The sequence below is a fragment of the Schistocerca piceifrons genome, chromosome 1 (assembly GCF_021461385.2).
Source record: "Schistocerca piceifrons isolate TAMUIC-IGC-003096 chromosome 1, iqSchPice1.1, whole genome shotgun sequence".
Lineage (NCBI taxonomy): Eukaryota > Metazoa > Arthropoda > Insecta > Orthoptera > Acrididae > Schistocerca > Schistocerca piceifrons.
Genome location: NC_060138.1, coordinates 793,296,747 through 793,314,006, shown reverse-complemented (window position 1 = coordinate 793,314,006; position 17,260 = coordinate 793,296,747). Strand labels below are relative to the sequence as shown.

Genomic DNA, 17,260 nt, shown 5'->3' with positions numbered 1-17,260 from the left:
AACAAAATTGAAATAAAACGTCTCTGAGAACATGTACTTCCGCTTTTCCAAGTTTCCTTGCAGCTGTGTTCGTTCCACGAATAACACCAATTTTACTAATCTATCAGTGTCGCCTCATCCGAAGGGCAACCACGTCGTCTCCGTAATAGAAAAGGCAGGAGAGGCGTTTCTGCCACAATTTTTCGTGGTAGTACTGCCAAAGTTGCTATGGTTGGTATTTTTCAAGATAACTATGATGAACAGTTACAGCTAAATGTTAGAAAATTCTGCCATTCACTTACAAAACAGGAGTCGTAAGTCAGGTAAACGATAATTGTCAATAATACGGTTTCCAGTACAGAAGTTGAAGCTCTTGCTGGATTGAAGTGGGGTGTACAGGAGATAGGCAAAATAGTGTGAACATCTGTACTTACTTGGGAATGGTTTGTTAATAAGGGGTTGGACCCCCATTTCCCCGTAATACAGCTGCAATTCTTCTCGGAATACTGGCATACAATGATTGTATAGTCTGCGGTGGAATGTTCAGTCACTCTTCGATCAGCAGCTCTTCTAACTCCTGTAGTGACGAGGGAGGCGGAAATCTGCTCCAGAGTCTGCGCTCCAATACAGCTCACAAGCGTTCGATAATGTGCAAGTCTGGGAACTGTGCTGGCCAGCAAAGACGCTGCAGTTCAGTTCATGCTCGTAATACCACGATTGTACTGTACTGGCTGTGTGAATGGGTCCTGCAATATGGCATCATTGTTGGGGAACAGCATTTGAATCAGTGCACCTGATCAACTAAAATGTTCACATAATAGTTGGCTGTAACACGGCCTTTAAGAGTAATGATGGGACCTGCAAAGTACCATGATATGACTGCCCACACCATCAAACCTCCACCTCCATGCTTAACCGTTGGAATCAAGCAATCAGGATTGCAGCCGTGTTTTAGTGTTCTCAAGACGTAAACTCGGCCAGATGTTGGAAATGACGAAAACTTTGATTCGTCGGACCATATGACGTGTTTTCACTGACCAGCCGTTCAGGATTTAGCTCGTGACACCATATTTTACGCTTCTTTGCGTTGGTTGTCATCACTAATGGTTTCAGTATAGCAGCTTGTCCATGAATATTCGCTTTATGGAGTTCTCGGTGGACAGTGTAGACAGATATAGTATCTCGCAGATGGCTATTGAACTCTGCAGTCACTTTAGCCGCCGTAGTTTTGTGTTGTTTTGACAAAATTCGTGTTAGCATACGACGATCTCTGTCATTCGGCCTCTGAATGCAAATAAAAAGTGCCCACTACTCGTAAACAACATCCACTGATGTCTAGTCTGTACTGAACACGCACAGTGCAGCGCAACACGCGCCTTATGTGCGTTGTTGACCGTGAAACACAAGGATCCCATTACTACCACTGTTCACATTGTTTTGCCTATCTACTGTAGTTGCTACTGATATTGGAACTCCTAGATAGCGTGGAAAGCAAAATGTTCTTTAGGAGAATTGCGGCTCTTTGCCATAACCTTAAACATTTGACGTGTGATTTTTCTTTGAATGCTTGGCGCTTATTTATTTACAAATCTGGTCCCAAGTGTATCCAAAAATGCACTGAAACTGAGGCATGTAGAGCGTTGGAAGGTGAAGAATGACTACTACCGGTAGGAGAGCTTGATGGCTCTCTCGCTGTTCTGAATTTTAGGGGTGTCATTGAATCCAAAGGAATATTGGTGGACCTTCTTTGGTCAAGGAAACGGCGGAAACAATTTTACAAGTCTATGATCTCTCATGTCCGCAGCTCGTGGTCTCGCAGTAGCGTTCTCGCTTCCCGAGCACGGGGTCTCGGCTTCGATTCCCGGCGGGATGCTGTGAAACCTATGTCCATGCGAAGGTGACACCAGACAGTACTACGGACGACTGCCATGGTAGGGAAATATACAAATAATACCACGATACTTACACTGTGCTGTGGCCCTCGAGCGCCGCGGTGGAAGTGTACTAGGCGCGGTGTGCTACTTATGAGTGCAGAACAGGGAGTAAGTAGCGGACGCGAACGAGGAAGCAAAGTGATAAACCAGAGTGGCAAAAGTACTGCCATCTATTGGCGGTGAGAAGAACGCGAGGCCACTAGTCCGGCCGTTCACAATTTGAATTATTGGTTTATATTTAAAAATGAAGGAAAAAACAACAAAAATTCATAAATACACGAAATAAGTTAAAGGTGTATTATGGGTAGTAAAGGAGCGTATTGAACAGGTCGGTACAGAACCGAGGTAAAACTGAGTGGAAGCTACGATATACGATTATTACATAAACCGTAAAGCGCAATGAAACTTCTGTTTTACATAAATGGCAAACAAGTTTTAAATTTAGTGGGGATATGTAAGTGACAACGTGGAACAACGCACCACAGTCATCAGTTAAAAAAAAATACACATTTGCCACTCCTATTTACGAGTTCTCGTTACTGATCAACAGGGAAAGTAGCGAAACCTTACAGTCTATGCTGACAGAAAGTAATATGCCAATTAATAGCTAGCAGCAATAGCACTAAAAGGACACATTAAAAGTGGGGTCAATTTAAAACCTGCTAACCAACAGTCAACAACTAATCGAGGCTTACATGAGAACACCTGAGACGCATTTTACATAATGAAAGACAGGCAATTTTTTAATTAATGAGGGCACAGGTAACGCCACAGTAGTCATAGGATAAAATGAAAAACATGTAAACTTTTATTAAGATAGGTCAATTTTACAGCTGTGTAAAATGAACTAGCTGGCCTTGCGGACCTCACTATATGAAACAGGCATATACCGTACATTCGTTCAGCCTACTGAAGGCCGCAAAAATAATGGCAAAAAACTCTGACCCAATTAAGTATACATGTACGGCGTACAGTAATCAGGGACCAGAAAGAGAAGGAAATGAGGCTGGTCGCTGCTTCAAAAAAGAAAAGTTATTTAACAGAACTGCGTGCTTAAGCGTAGTTCGCTCGTTCAAAGTGTATCCTCGTTTACAAAGAAGTGTCACTTGCTATATGCTTGTCAGATTGCCGAGCAGCATCGATATTTGGTTGTTATTATTTATGCATAATATGATTTCATACTGTCTTTGTGATATCGTAATAGGTGTGAATTTTCATGGTAATAGCCATGAGGGACTACAGACAACAGCAAGAAAAGGGACGTGCCGATGCAAGCGTCGCTGCCGGGCGTGTTTTGCAGACGTCAGTGATTCGCGGCTGTTGTGGAACAGCTGAGCGCGGGTGGTGCCGCTCGCGGAGGTTGCAGGAACTAATTTGTCGTCCCGGCTGTAGTCCCGCGCTTCCACGCCAGTCTGTGTGCGGAGGCTGGTGGGCGACTACAGTGACAAGTGTGTGTGTGTGTGTGTGCGCGCGCGCGCGCGCGCGGAAAGTCTGGAACGGAGAGGCAACTGATTGTGGCCCTGAACTCATTAATAGTACTACCACCGTCTTAATTGCGTCACGTGTCTCTTGTGAGTATTCTTGAAATCTGTGTGGCCCAAACGCGCTCTTCGTTTCTTATAGCCAGGAAGTCTGGTGTGCTTTGTGTCGCATGCTTCCGGGAGTATTTTTATGGTGATGCATCTCTGTGTGCAGGCCATCAGATCCCAAGGCAGCCGAAAGTTTTAAGCGTGTTAAACGTGTACGAAAAAAAGTGCACGTAGTGATGAGATCGGTCAAACTAGAAATATCTTTAAGCGGTGAAGATGCTTGTGAGCTGATGTTTTTTACTGTGTAAAAGAGGATGTTAGAAATAAACTACAAATATTCGGCTGTGTCAGTGTTTGGCATGAAGTGAGGTTCCTTCGCAAATAACGTAGCTGCTCATTGCAAGTGTAAGTAATTTGGATGAAGATCTCATTGTAAAGTCCTGCAATGTAAAATGAAGCAGAATCCACATCACTTAGGTAGAGTTAAAAGTGAACATATGCGTACTACGCAATGGTCGTACCCTTCGTCGAGAGCATAAATTAGAAGGCGGCGTGTTTTGCAGAAGACTGACCAAACATCGATGACCTACTATTTTGTAGTCACATACTGATAGCCCCCAGTGATCCTGACGTCAGCGGCTGTCACCCATGACTAACAACTGCCCTCTTACGTTCTTGTTTCGTGGATTGCTGTGGTATATGATATGGCCTTGGATGTGCCATCGATACTACGTCCTCAAAGTATTCCTGCTAATTGACTCTATCAGGAATCCGAAAAACTACAAGGACAGTCATACCAATATCGCTAGTTAGAATACTATCCGCGCTGATAATGCCATACTGTTGCGCTTGTACGGTATGCAAATTAAAAAAAAAAGCGGATATGATATGATGTCAAATCATACAGCTCCACCCAAGGTATTTCCTCGCTCAGCGGCGTTGTAGAAAGATCAGATAAAATTTCATCTCTAGTTGCAAAACTGTTGTATCGCTTGGGGATTTGAATTTATATTTTCGTGTTGCATTTTACGGAAATCAGTGATGCTATTAACTTGCACTGGTAAATGCATTTTGCGCGTATCACCGCCTGTGGAATTAGCGAACCCACCAGGGCTCGGAGTCTCTTCTGCTGTTTTGTGTTTGTGTGCTGCAGAACTGTCTCCACGGTAGAATCTGACATCATTACATTAATTTGTGAAAGAGAAAAGAAAGACAGTGAGTGTATTACGGGAAACGGTTCTGGAGTGAGCCACCTGTTGCAGAAATGTACTACTACTACTACTACTACTACTACTACTTCTTCTTCTTCTTCTTCGGTCAGTTCTATGATGTAACGAACTGGGTCCAGGACATGTACGCATATTTGTTTCTATATCGCTGTGTCGTGGTATTATAAACATTAAAAGTATGCCACAATTTGCAGGGACAGCACGAATTATGGTGTTATTGATTACAGGAAAAAAATTTTGTGACTAGTAGTGTACACGGTCAACAGAAACTGTCAGTGTTATCCTTCTGCAGATATACAAAGCATAGGACATACATCCGCGAGGGCTCTTATTACTTCTTGACTTTTATCCCCCCCCCCCCCCCCCCCCCCGCACACGCACGCACACACACACACACACACACACACACACACACACACACACACACACACAGATATTTCAACGTTTTGTTATAAGTCAATGCTTTGAGTTAGACAGCTGCCACAGCAGCAACCAGTCACATTATGGACTTCGTGACACTTTCTATTCTGTTCACCGTTGTCACATCGCACTGCTACCTCAGATGCCAGTTGCCAGTCATTTGTAACGATGCTTGTGGTCGGTAGCGAAGAATAGTGATTTGTTTTCATTGTCTCACTGTAAGGCGTGGTTTTTTTTCGCTTCAGGTGTGAAGAAGAGCAATAAGAGTATTGCCATCCTGCTAAGCAAACCTAATAATGCACATTAACGGGGAACGCGTGATTGCATCGTGAACAGAAACACTCAGCTGTTGCTGCCGCAACTCTAGTATGCCCAATCAATATGAACCAACATCGCCTCCTCCCATTTCTGTACTATCAATCATTCTATTATTTTAATTGAAGAGTGGTTCAGGCATGCCGCGGGAAGTGTTGTGTCCGAAGTAGTGCATTAACAAATTTTGCGCAATTTCTTTTTAGTAGACCTATGTTGTACTTTTTGGAATATCTGCCCACAAGGCAAAAATTAAATGAGTGTCCCCCTTCCGGTTACATGTTACGATTAATCGGGAAATTGTGTTGTTTTCCATTTGATAAAAAAGTAAATCCGTGTGGACCACGTACATTTTCATTCTCAGCCGCGTGGTCAGATACAAAAATATGATGGTTCGTAACCCCCCATGAACCATGGACCTTGCCGTTGTTGGGGAGGCTTGCGTGCCTCAGCGATACAGATGGCCGTACCGTAGGTGCAACCACAACGGAGGGGTATCTGTTGAGAGGCCAGACAAACATGTGGTTCCTGAAGAGGGGCAGCACCTTTTCAGTAGTTGCAGGGGCAACAGTTTGGATGATTGACTGATCTGGCCTTGTAACATTAACCAAAACGGCCTTGCTGTGCTGATACTGCGAACGGCTGAAAGCAAGGGGAAACTACAGCCGTAATTTTTCCCGAGGACATGCAGCTTTACTGTATGATTAAATGATGATGGCGTCCTCTTGGGTAAAATATTCCGGAGGTAAAATAGTCCCCCATTCGGACCTCCGGGCGGGGGCTACTCAAGAGGACGTCGTTATCAGGAGAAAGAAAACTGGCGTTCTACGGATCGGAGCGTGGAATGTCAGATCCCTTAAGCGGGCAGGTAGGTTAGAAAATTTAAAAAGGGAAATGGATAAGTTAAAGTAAGATATAGTGGGAATTAGTGAAGTTCGGTGGCAGGAGGAACAAGACTTTTGGTCAGGTGAGTACAGGGTTATAAATACAAAATCAAATAGGGGTAATGCAGGAGTAGGTTTAATAATGAATAAAAAAATAGGAGTGCGGGTTAGCTACCACAAACAGCATAGTGAACGCATTATTGTGGCCAAGATAGACACAAAGCCCATGCCTACTACAGTAGTACAAGTTTATATGCCAACTAGCTCTGCAGATGATGAAGAAATAGATGACATGTATGACGAGATAAAAGAAATTATTCAGGTTGTGAAGGGAGACGAAAATTTAATAGTCATGGGTGACTGGAATTCGTCAGTAGGAAAAGGGAGAGAAGGAAACATAGTAGGTGAATATGGATTGGGGGGAAGAAATGAAAGAGGAAGCCGCCTTGTAGAATTTTGCACAGAGGATAACTTAATCACAGCTAACACTTCGTTCAAGAATCATGAAAGAAGGTTGTATACCTGGAAGAATCCTGGAGATACTAAAAGGTATCAGATAGATTATATAATGGTAAGACAGAGATTTAGGAACCAGGTTTTAAATTGTAAGACAGTTCCAGGGGCAGATGTGGATTCTGACCACAATCTATTGGTTATGAACTGCAGATTGAAACCGAAGAAACTGCAAAAAGGTGGGAATCTAAGGAGATGGGACCTGGATAAACTGAAAGAACCAGAGGTTGTAGAGAGTTTTAGGGAGAGCATAAGGGAACAATTGACAGGAATGGGGGAAAGAAATACAGTAGAAGAAGAATGGGTAGCTCTGAGAGATGAAGTAGTGAAGGCAGCTGACGATCAAGTAGGTAAAAAGGCGAGGGCTAATAGAAATCCTTGGGTAACAGAAGAAATACTGAATTTAATTGATGAAGGGAGAAAATATAAAAATGCAGTAAATGAAGCAGGCAAAAAGGAATACAAACGTCTCAAAAATGAGATCGACAGGAAGTGCAAAATGGCTAAGCAGGAATGGCTAGAGGACAAATGTAAGGATGTAGAGGCTTGTCTCACTAGGGGTAAGATAGATACTGCCTACAGGAAAATTAAAGAGACCTTTGGAGAGAAGAGAACCACTTGTATGAATATCAAGAGCTCAGATGGCAACCCAGTTCTAAGTAAAGAAGGGAAGGCAGAAAGGTGGAAGGAGTATATAGAGGGTTTATACAAGGGCGATGTACTAGAGGACAATATTATGGAAATGGAAGAGGGCATAGATTAAGATGAAATAGGAGATATGATACTGCGTGAAGAGTTTGACAGAGCACTGAAAGACCTGAGTCGAAACAAGGCCACCAGAGTAGACAACATTCCATTAGAACTACTGACAGCCTTGGGAGAGCCAGTCCTGACAAAACTCTAGCATCTGGTGAGCAAGATGTATGAGACAGGCGAAATACCCTCAGACTTCAAGAAGAATATAATAATTCCAATCCCAAAGAAAGCAGGTGTTGACAGATGTGAAAATTACCGAACTATCAGTTTAATATGTCACAGCTGCAAAATACTAATGCGAATTCTTTACAGACGAATGGGAAAACTGGTAGGAGCCGACCTCGGGGAAGATCAGTTTGGATTCCGTAGAAATGTTGGAACACGTGAGGCAATACTAACCTTACGACTTATCTTAGAAGAAAGGTTAAGAAAAGGCAAACCTACGTTTCTAGCATTTGTAGACTTAGAGAAAGCTTTTGAAAATGTTAACTGGAATACTCTCTTTCAAATTCTGAAGGTGGCAGGTATAAAATACAGGGAGCGAAAGGCTATCTACAATTTGTACAGAAATCAGATGGCAGTTATAAAAGTCGAGGGGCATGAAAGGGAAGCAGTGGTTGGGAAGGGAGTGAGACAGGGTTGTAGCCTCTCCCCGATGTTATTCCATCTGTATATTGAGCAAGCAGTAAAGGAAACAAAAGAAAAATTCGGAGTAGGTATTAAAATTCATGGAGAAGAAGTAAAAACTTTGAGGTTCGCCGATGACATTGTAATTCTGTAAGGGACAGCAAAGGACTTGGAAGAGCAGTTGAACGGAATGGACAGTGTCTTGAAAGGAGGATATAAGATGAACATCAACAAAAGCAAAACGAGGATAATGGAATGTAGTCAAATTAAATCGGGTGATGTTGAGGGTATTAGATTAGGAAATGAGACAAAGTAGTAAAGGAGTTTTGCTATTTAGGAAGTAAAATAACCGATGATGGTCGAAGTAGAGAGGATATAAAATGTAGACTGGCAATGGCAAGGAAAGCGTTTCTGAAGAAGAGAAATTTGTTAACATCGAGTATAGATTTAAGTCTCAGGAAGTCGTTTCTGAAAGCATTTGTATGGAGTGTAGCCATGTATGGAAGTGAAACATGGACGATAACTAGTTTGGACAAGAAGAGAATAGAAGCATTCGAAATATGGTGCTACAGAAGAATGCTGAAGATTAGATGGGTAACTAATGAGGAGGTATTGAATAGGATTGGGGAGAAGAGAAGTTTGTGGCACAACTTGACTAGAAGAAGGGATCGGTTGGTAGGACATGTTCTGAGGCAACAAGGGATCACCAATTTAGTATTGGAGGGCAGCGTGGAGGGTAAAAATCGTAGAGGGAGACCGAGAGATGAATACACTAAGCAGATTCAGAAGGATGTAGGTTGCAGTAGGTACTGGGAGATGAAGAAGCTTGCACAGGATAGAGTAGCATGGAGAGCTGCATCAAACCAGTCTCAGGACTGAAGACAACAAAAAAAAAACAACTGTTTAATCACTGTAAACACATCCTCCTTAAACCTACATAATCTTCGTTCAGCTTTTGTAATGTCTGGTTAATGTGTATAGTCTTTGCATGGCAACAGTGCAACGGAGGTTGTTACATCTTGGCAATTCACGCAGCCTGCGGAGGAAACTACAATGGGAAATTAATGCATTTAAGCAGTTGCAAAAGCATTCTGCTCAAAACATAAAATACTGGTAGACATTCAGAATATGCTAATTTCAGAACTAAATAGTGTTACAAGTTATGACTATTCAGTCACTTGCAGCGTATGAAAGTGTTTGTAAATCTTGTGCGACACTATTAAAACAGTGAATTTCATACACTAATAAATGGTTCGTTGACTGAGTTCCTCATTTGTTTCAAGAATGCTTCATTTTTTCGTATTCTTCCTACTTAGTGCTTGATCATCCACAAGCTTTTAGGGCCGGCTTCAATCGAAGTGGTATTTTACCATTACCTGTACTTCATTTGCTAGTCGTGAGCCGAAGAGGTCTTTTAACTTAGGTAAACATGTTTTAACGGATGGAGAGGGCGAACATGCTTTTTAAGAAACATTTGCATTATTGCAAAGGAATGTTGCTGTAGATAGAAATGTGATTGTTAAAGTTAAAATTATCTTTACTGTTGTCGTTCATGTGTCAAAATGTTCGTCCCCCACCCCCCCACCCCCACCCGACAGAAAAATGAAATATTTGTTAGCATGTTCTCTTTGTAATGAATAAAGCTGCTCAATTTATTATTTATTTAGTTCACCATGAGATATGGAGTGGAAAATCAGGAGACAGTAATTATAGTTCGTGCTTTACTTGTGTCGCTTAATGCTAGAACCGCCGGATTTTTCGAACCACCCGAAAAACGCCATCTGGAGGAGAAAAATGTCCCATCCTTTTTACTTTAGTGTTTTTATGTAAGAAAAAGCAATTGAAATCGCCTGTTTTGTTTAGAATTGAAACATTAAATATAATCATGTTACATATTTCCAAATTTTAAAATAATTAATTTTTATCCTCTTTAACTTAAATACGCAAACACTTCAAAATTTTTTGCAATATCATCAAATAATCTTCTCGGTTATAGAAATACAGCCAAGTCCAAAAGTTTTCGGTACAAAAGATTACCCAAGTAATCAAGAACACACTGTACAATCAGTACGTCACTATTGTCTGATACAATTAGACAAAAATAAACATCACATGTGTGTGCAAGTAAATATAATCTTTTTAGATACCTATAGATCATCGTTGTCTTTGACAGAGCTTTGCAGTTTGCGCTAACGTAGGAAATCGTAACAACACAAGTCTTCCAAACTGGTTTGTCACGCGATACACATTTATATGAACTTTCCCCTTCTTTGAGAGTTTTTCATACCTGGTAGGAGCTGCGGCATCCGTCTAACATCTGATGGTTTTTTCTGAATAGCCATAGCTCTGATCCTCTTTTCTGTATATCTTCAGTAAATTCCTCCGCGACCTTTTATTTTTATGTTTGTTGCTTCTTTGTAGTTTACCCAAGCATTGATAATTGCTAAATGTAGAATATTATAAAAAGTACAAAGAGCCCACCTTCTTCCACCGGCTTCCACTGAGTACTCGAGAATACTTTTTGACTATCTGGTCAACATAACCTACTCCATACTTAGTTCCGCTGTAACATGTTACCGTGTCAGTTCCAGTTCGTACATATGGATGCAAGGCACTGATAATTACTACGTTCTTCCCTGGCGATCGAGTACACCCCTTCTAATTTGTTGTATTGTACCAAGCAGCTTGTTCGGTTTTTCAGATGTGCTGGTGAAAGTGAGGTGAAGAAGTTGCCATGCGTAAAATTTCCTTTTTGTAGGTATGGACCTAAGAGTTTGTTCATAACAAAATTACTAAGACGTTCACCATCATGACTAGTTTCATCTTTTCCAAGATTCAGGAAATCGTATAGCTTATACTTGGAATTTTTATCCACGGCCATGCAGTATTTCAGCCCATACTTCAGGTTTTGAAGTCATGAATGAAGTGAACGACATCTACAGTTGGAAGGATGCAACTAGTGATAGACACAAATATGTAGACCAGGAGTGCTTTAACTGCTTCTTATGAATCGCTCCTATAAATCTGAGACGAGAGCGAACTTCTCACTTTTTAGTCACTCCGACAGCGTCGAGTTCAAATCAAACGTGAGGAACGGCATGATGTCCCTGACGCGACTACGCGATGTCACAGATTTGTAAAATTGTTCCCGCACTCCTATGACCAAAGAAACTCCGCTTGTGTTCCTTCTGATTCTGTGGCATTCCGAACATAGAGAATAGCAAGAAATGCATGAAACTTTTCTAAAGGGAATGACTATTCGTCACCTGCGAAAATTCGACGCAGCCGTGTGTTTCAGTGCAGTACTGAATGCTCCAGAATAAATTCGGCAGTAAACAAATACCAAGCGTTGTCCACCCATTGCAGGAGTTACGATGTTAGTAGTACTACTACCCACTTTGTTCCATTGGGAGCTTCTGCCTCCGTACCGCATCTTTTACGTGAATTACCCTATTTTAGCATGTGCCCGGCTGTCAGATGCCGCACATCTGATTTCGTAATTGCATGACGGCAGCAGACACAATAAAGGCTACAACAATGTGAAATAATTGACTGCGCTTAGTTTATTCAATGGGACGAAAGAGTCACGTAGGCTGTTTTAGGTATTTATTATTTTTTGCTCAGGCTATCAATCGACAGCGCTGACTTCTATTGCTAAATGAACTAGCCTAAGAAATACTGAGTCAAGAACCATCATCCACTTCCTAAAACAGTCAGGGGGAGAGGGGTTAAATTTTCCTGTAGGACAGAAATATTCTTTGGATGGTTCTCATGTTAAAAGGTTGAGGCACAAGTGACACAAGCGACCGATTGGGGTACCAGGGGTGTCTTTAAAGTGTGCAGTTTGTATTCAGGGCAAAACATAATTAGTAGCGAAAACTGACACAGGTGAAAGTACACGAGAACAGAAGCCAAAACGTTCCTGTATACACGGGTCCGCAAACGAGCCGTTTGCGAGATAGCTGCGAATTTGTGGTCGCGAGGTTCCACTGACTTCGAAGTCAAATGTTGCACTAGTTCGAGTAAATGTATTTAAAACGCAAACTTTCCGATTGTCCCCATTGCCTATATTAACAAGAAATTGAATGATACTTACATTAGGCGCGGTTCTCACTGAGGCGATACGATATGGTATAAGACACGTTGCAATAGAGGTCACGCGACGCTTCGGTTATCCCTGCGATACTGCTGTCCCCACAGGGACGATACGACGAACAACACGACACAGCAGCCGGCAATAGCATCGCGTGTGGCACGTCTCTATCAGCCTCATTGCGGACAACTACAAAATATGTCAGGTATTTTCTCGGGACTGGAAACAGATCTGGTTCTCCTTCCAGCGTTAAAAATATTTCCGATATGTTAACTACATTTGGTATGCAGCATTGTATGACCTAAAATGCACCAAACGCAAATTGCATACATAGCAATTTTGACCATCAGTTTTTATATTCGTGGAAATTTTCTGACATTTAACTTACTGGTGAGTTATCTTCACATATGATACACACTGAGATGACACAAGTCTCAGGATAACGTCTAATATCTGTCTGATCTCCTTTTGCCTGATGTAGTGCGGCAACTCGACGTGGCAGGGACACAGCAAGTCGTTGGAGGCCCCCAGCAGAAATATTGAGCCATGCTACCTGTAAAGCGTTCTATAATTGTGAAAGTGCTGCCGGGGCAGCAGTTTGTACACCAACTGACCTCTCCATTAAGTGACATAAATATTCGATGGGATTCATGTCGAACGATCCGGTTGGCCAAATCATTCACTGGAACTGTCCAGAATGTTCTTCAAACCAATTGCGAACAATTGTGGCCCAGTGTCATGGCGCATTGTCGTCCATCAACGTTCCATCTTTGTTTGGGAACATGACATCCCTGAATGGCTGCAAATGGTCTCCAAGTAACCGAACATAACCATTTCCAGTCAATGACCAGAGGATCCAGTCCATTCCATGTAAACACAGCCCACACCATATGGAGCCACCACCAGCTTGCACAGTGCCTTGTAGAAAACTGGGTCACTTCTTGGTTGCCGCGCCATGCTCGTACCCTACCATCAGCTCTTACCAACTGAAGTAGGGACTCATCTGACGAGGCGATGTACTGTTAGCGAAGGCACTCGCGTCGGTCGTCCGCTGCCATAACCCATTTAAGCCACATTTCGCCACAATGCCCAAACACATACGTTTCTCGTACGTCCGACATTGATTTCTGCGATTATTTCACACAGTGTTGCTTCTCTGTTAGCACTAACAACTCTACACAAACGCTGCTGCTCTCGGTCGTGAAGACCGTCGGTCACTGCGTTGTCCGTGGTGAGAGTAATGTCTGATATTGGGTATTCTCGGCATCTTCTTGACACACTGGTCCTCGGAATATTGAATTCCGTAACTATTTCCGAAGTGGAATGTACCACGACTCTAGCTCCAACTACCATTCCGCATTAAATTCCGTCGTGTGGCCATAATCACATCGGGAACCTTTTCTCATGGATTACCTGAACACAAATGACGGCTCCGCTAATGCACTGTCTTTCTATATCTTGTGTTCGCGATACTACCGTCATCTATTTTTGTACACATCACACTTTCGTCATCTCGGCGTACAGCCCACGTAGTCTAAACAATGTCTTTTCTTTAACACGTGAATATAAAATCGATATATTTTGTGTTTTTCCTACTTTTTCTGATGGAAAGTGAAATAATTTGGAAATTATAAAATTAAAAATCACATTATTAAACTAAAAAACAACAGTTTAGATTTTTATTGTCTTCATTCAGTTAATCACTAACTAAACGAATCATTCACAAGAACAGAATCAACTTCATCGTTATTATCGCAGTCACCTGAAAACACTGCCACCTTAAATTTCTGTAGAGGTCTAATGATGCCATTGTCACGGGAATCGCTCTCAGGAGCATAAAAGCATTCCATCATTCAGATCCGGATCGGCATTCTCAATAGGAACAACAGAATAATCATCGAAAAAACTGATTCGTTCATTTCCTCTTTTTTTGGTACGTCTCTAAAAGTGGGAGGGACTTCAAAGGGAAAAATGTATAAATTTGAAATACCAAATTACAATCGAAATGCTACAAGTACATGAAGACAATCTTGTTTGTTACATTGACTACTGTCTAAACATCTGAATAGAAGTAGTAGTTAAAATAAATCACAGCGAATGGCATCTGTAGACAGCTTCTAGGAAACGCGAGTAAATCGCGGTCGGTCCGGATTGTGTTAACAGCTAGCATTTTCTTCGACGGTAGAATAGTGTACTACGTAATTCTTTGCGATTTTACTAAAACCTCATAAAAATTTCAGGAAGAACCTCAGCTGGAAATTTCTTATTAAATTTGTAGTACTTCTTTAAAACAGCAAAAAACAACCCATTTACACGATCACTAGATTTAGATTTATATTTATATTCGAAGCTCCTATTAACCATACATTTTGAGGCCTCAGCTGTGTACAAAACACAGGTTGATTGCTCCAGAGAAGAAAACAACATCCAGCCACTGTCAATCATACTGTCTAACAAATAGCGCCGTTACCGGTTTCGAACTGACAGGTTAGTTGGGGTATTGGTGGCCTACAGCAAAAACGGTGTAAGAAGCGGCCTTTCAAGCTGTACCAGTACATCACAAATGAATATAATGTATATAAATATTTCAGGTAAAACATATTACCACATAGAAACAAGCATGACTTAGGAAAGATTTGAGTACAATTAGAGATGTTATATACCTACTGTAAAAAAAGTTGGGACGAAGTGCGTTTCTCCACAGGTGATTATTCAAGAAAGTAAATTTTTTACCCGAAAACCAGATCTTCACTGCCAACTCGATAACTTGTCGCCATATCTTTGCATGACCACAGAAAAACTGTGTATCACAGACAGTGGTAATATGTCAGAAACTTTTTCGTTGCGAACGAGCACCTGAAAATAATATTTAATCGTAAATTAAGTCGCATGTCCGTACAGCAGTAATGCAGTGTTGATCCAGCCTTGCAAATGATTGGTAAAGAGGTAACCGAAAATCGGCGTACAGCGAGAAAGAATTTTGGTTAGTTGTACGTCAGATTTCTTTTACAGTACGCAATGAAAATACCGTGTTAATCTGTGAAAAGAATACATTATGCTGCTCTAGTAGTCAAAAAGCTTAATTTAAAACTATTCCGAAAAAGTGCACTTTTTGCTGCGGTTGCTGGCATAATTCACTGGAAAACTATCATTGTATAAAGTTTTTAATTGTTGTCTGCAGGCTATGTAGTGTGTTCATGGAGTCATGAACTGAATGTTAGTGGTGCAACTGCTAATATAGTGAAGAAATATTCAGTCTTTTCAAAATTCAAATCCCCGTCAGGCTTTTAAGACGCGCGTTTGTCTTGATTTCTCGTAAATTGCTTGAGGGAAATGGAGTTTTCAGATCAAAAAGTCTTGCCCCACACTTCAGCTGAGCTGGTGCTCGATCTCCATCTGTCAGCTTGTCTAGTTTTCTTGAATGGATTGTCCGTAAATATTTGGCCTGTAGGGAACAAAGATTTACATAAATACGTTGTCTGACTAATAGGAATATGCCAAAATATGGGCGGTTCCCATGAATAAATACTTGTCATACGTGGCTGAGAGAACAGAACAGCTGGGTAACAAATGAAATCTTCAAAACTTACGACCGCACATTGGATAAAAGTATGACGAGAACGACTTGTTTCGATTAAATGTATGTAGCATAAACATTATTAGTGAAATATCTGTTGCGAATATGTCAAATATGAGGTCATTACCAAAATTTGTCGAAATCGTACGAGCATATAGCTCAAAGGTCGCTCTGACGCAACTGCATAATTACGTAAGGACGGCAAAATAAGTTGCTCACGAATTAGATATTTCGCATTCATCAATGATTCAGTTACAGGCCCTTACATTACATACGGTGGTAACTCCTCGTCGATTTACACACAAATGGGCAGCAATAAGACATGTTGAACGTCATCTGGAAGCAGACGATTTTATATGCGTGATCACATGTTTGGCGAAATGGGTATGTCATTTGATATCAGAATCAAAGAACACCTGCCGAACGAGATACACATTCCCACCAAAGCCTAAAAGTTTGGATATTCAGCATTAAAGCACTTGGCGTTGTTGTTATCGAACATCTGTTTTCTTTAAAGACGCAGTCATTAGTGCAGATTCTTACGGTCGCAAATTGAGGTCATGTAAATCTATACGTTGACAACTGAGACTGTGGAAAGCAAGCAAAGGCTTTTGTTTCGAGTAGTCGAGGCGATAAAATTACTTTAAACGAATTTTTATGGCTGCTTAATGGGATATAGATGTACTGAGTGTGGAAGAACAAACGGTAAATTACCTATATGTCGTAGTTTCACAACTTAATTTTCAGAAGAGCTGGTGTGCAACTAAACGGTACTGTGGCTCGTGTAACGATGGTACTTTCGGCCACTCCACGTACTTAGATCAAAACAGTAAAGCAACACACATGCAGAAAGCATCCCGGGAGGTGTACACAACACGTATCCGTTATCTGATGTAGAATACTGTAATAAGATCGCTAGTGCCAATTGTACCTCAAACACTGAGACGCCAGTATTTGCCCCTTCTGAAAATAAACATACCTCATAAGTTGCAAGTTCTCGAATGCAAAATTGATTTTTTTTTCTGAAACTGTGGCTGTAGGTAGTTACTTGCCTAAGTAACAAGTTACGTAACATAAGATCAATACGCAGGTTTCGTTCTTTACGACTTGCTGGCAGCTTATGTGTACGACGCCTTGACTATTTTGGAGTATTTGAAGCACAAAGAAACAGCTGCTACCTACAGTGTGGACTTTCGCGTCTTTACGCTTAGAAAAATCAGTAAACTTTCCTGAAATTTCGCATTCCGTATTGACATAGGAATTGATGGTATTTCAATGTTCATTATTACGAATTCCGGTCTTCGAGCATCGATAGGTATTTTAATGGTTTCCATTTGTGTCTGTAATTGACGTATTATCATCGTCAGCAGCAGTTAGCTATCGTGGAAAAGGTAGAATGTGTGTTTA

The 17,260-nt window shown here is 41.3% G+C and overlaps 1 protein-coding gene across 3 annotated transcripts in view; it reads left to right on the top strand.

Annotated features, from left to right (window-relative positions):
- The window catches only part of LOC124713289 (E3 ubiquitin-protein ligase RNF19A-like), a 379,972-nt gene that overhangs the window by 187,842 nt on the left and 174,870 nt on the right, over positions 1-17,260 (top strand). The window contains exon 1 of one of the 3 annotated variants that reach the window (XM_047242938.1): positions 3,340-3,484. The exons of the other annotated variants lie outside the window; for them this stretch is intronic. The gene's annotated coding sequence lies outside the window, so the exon portion shown is untranslated. Of the gene's footprint in view, positions 1-3,339; positions 3,485-17,260 lie in introns of those variants that run through there. 3 annotated transcript variants of the gene reach the window in all.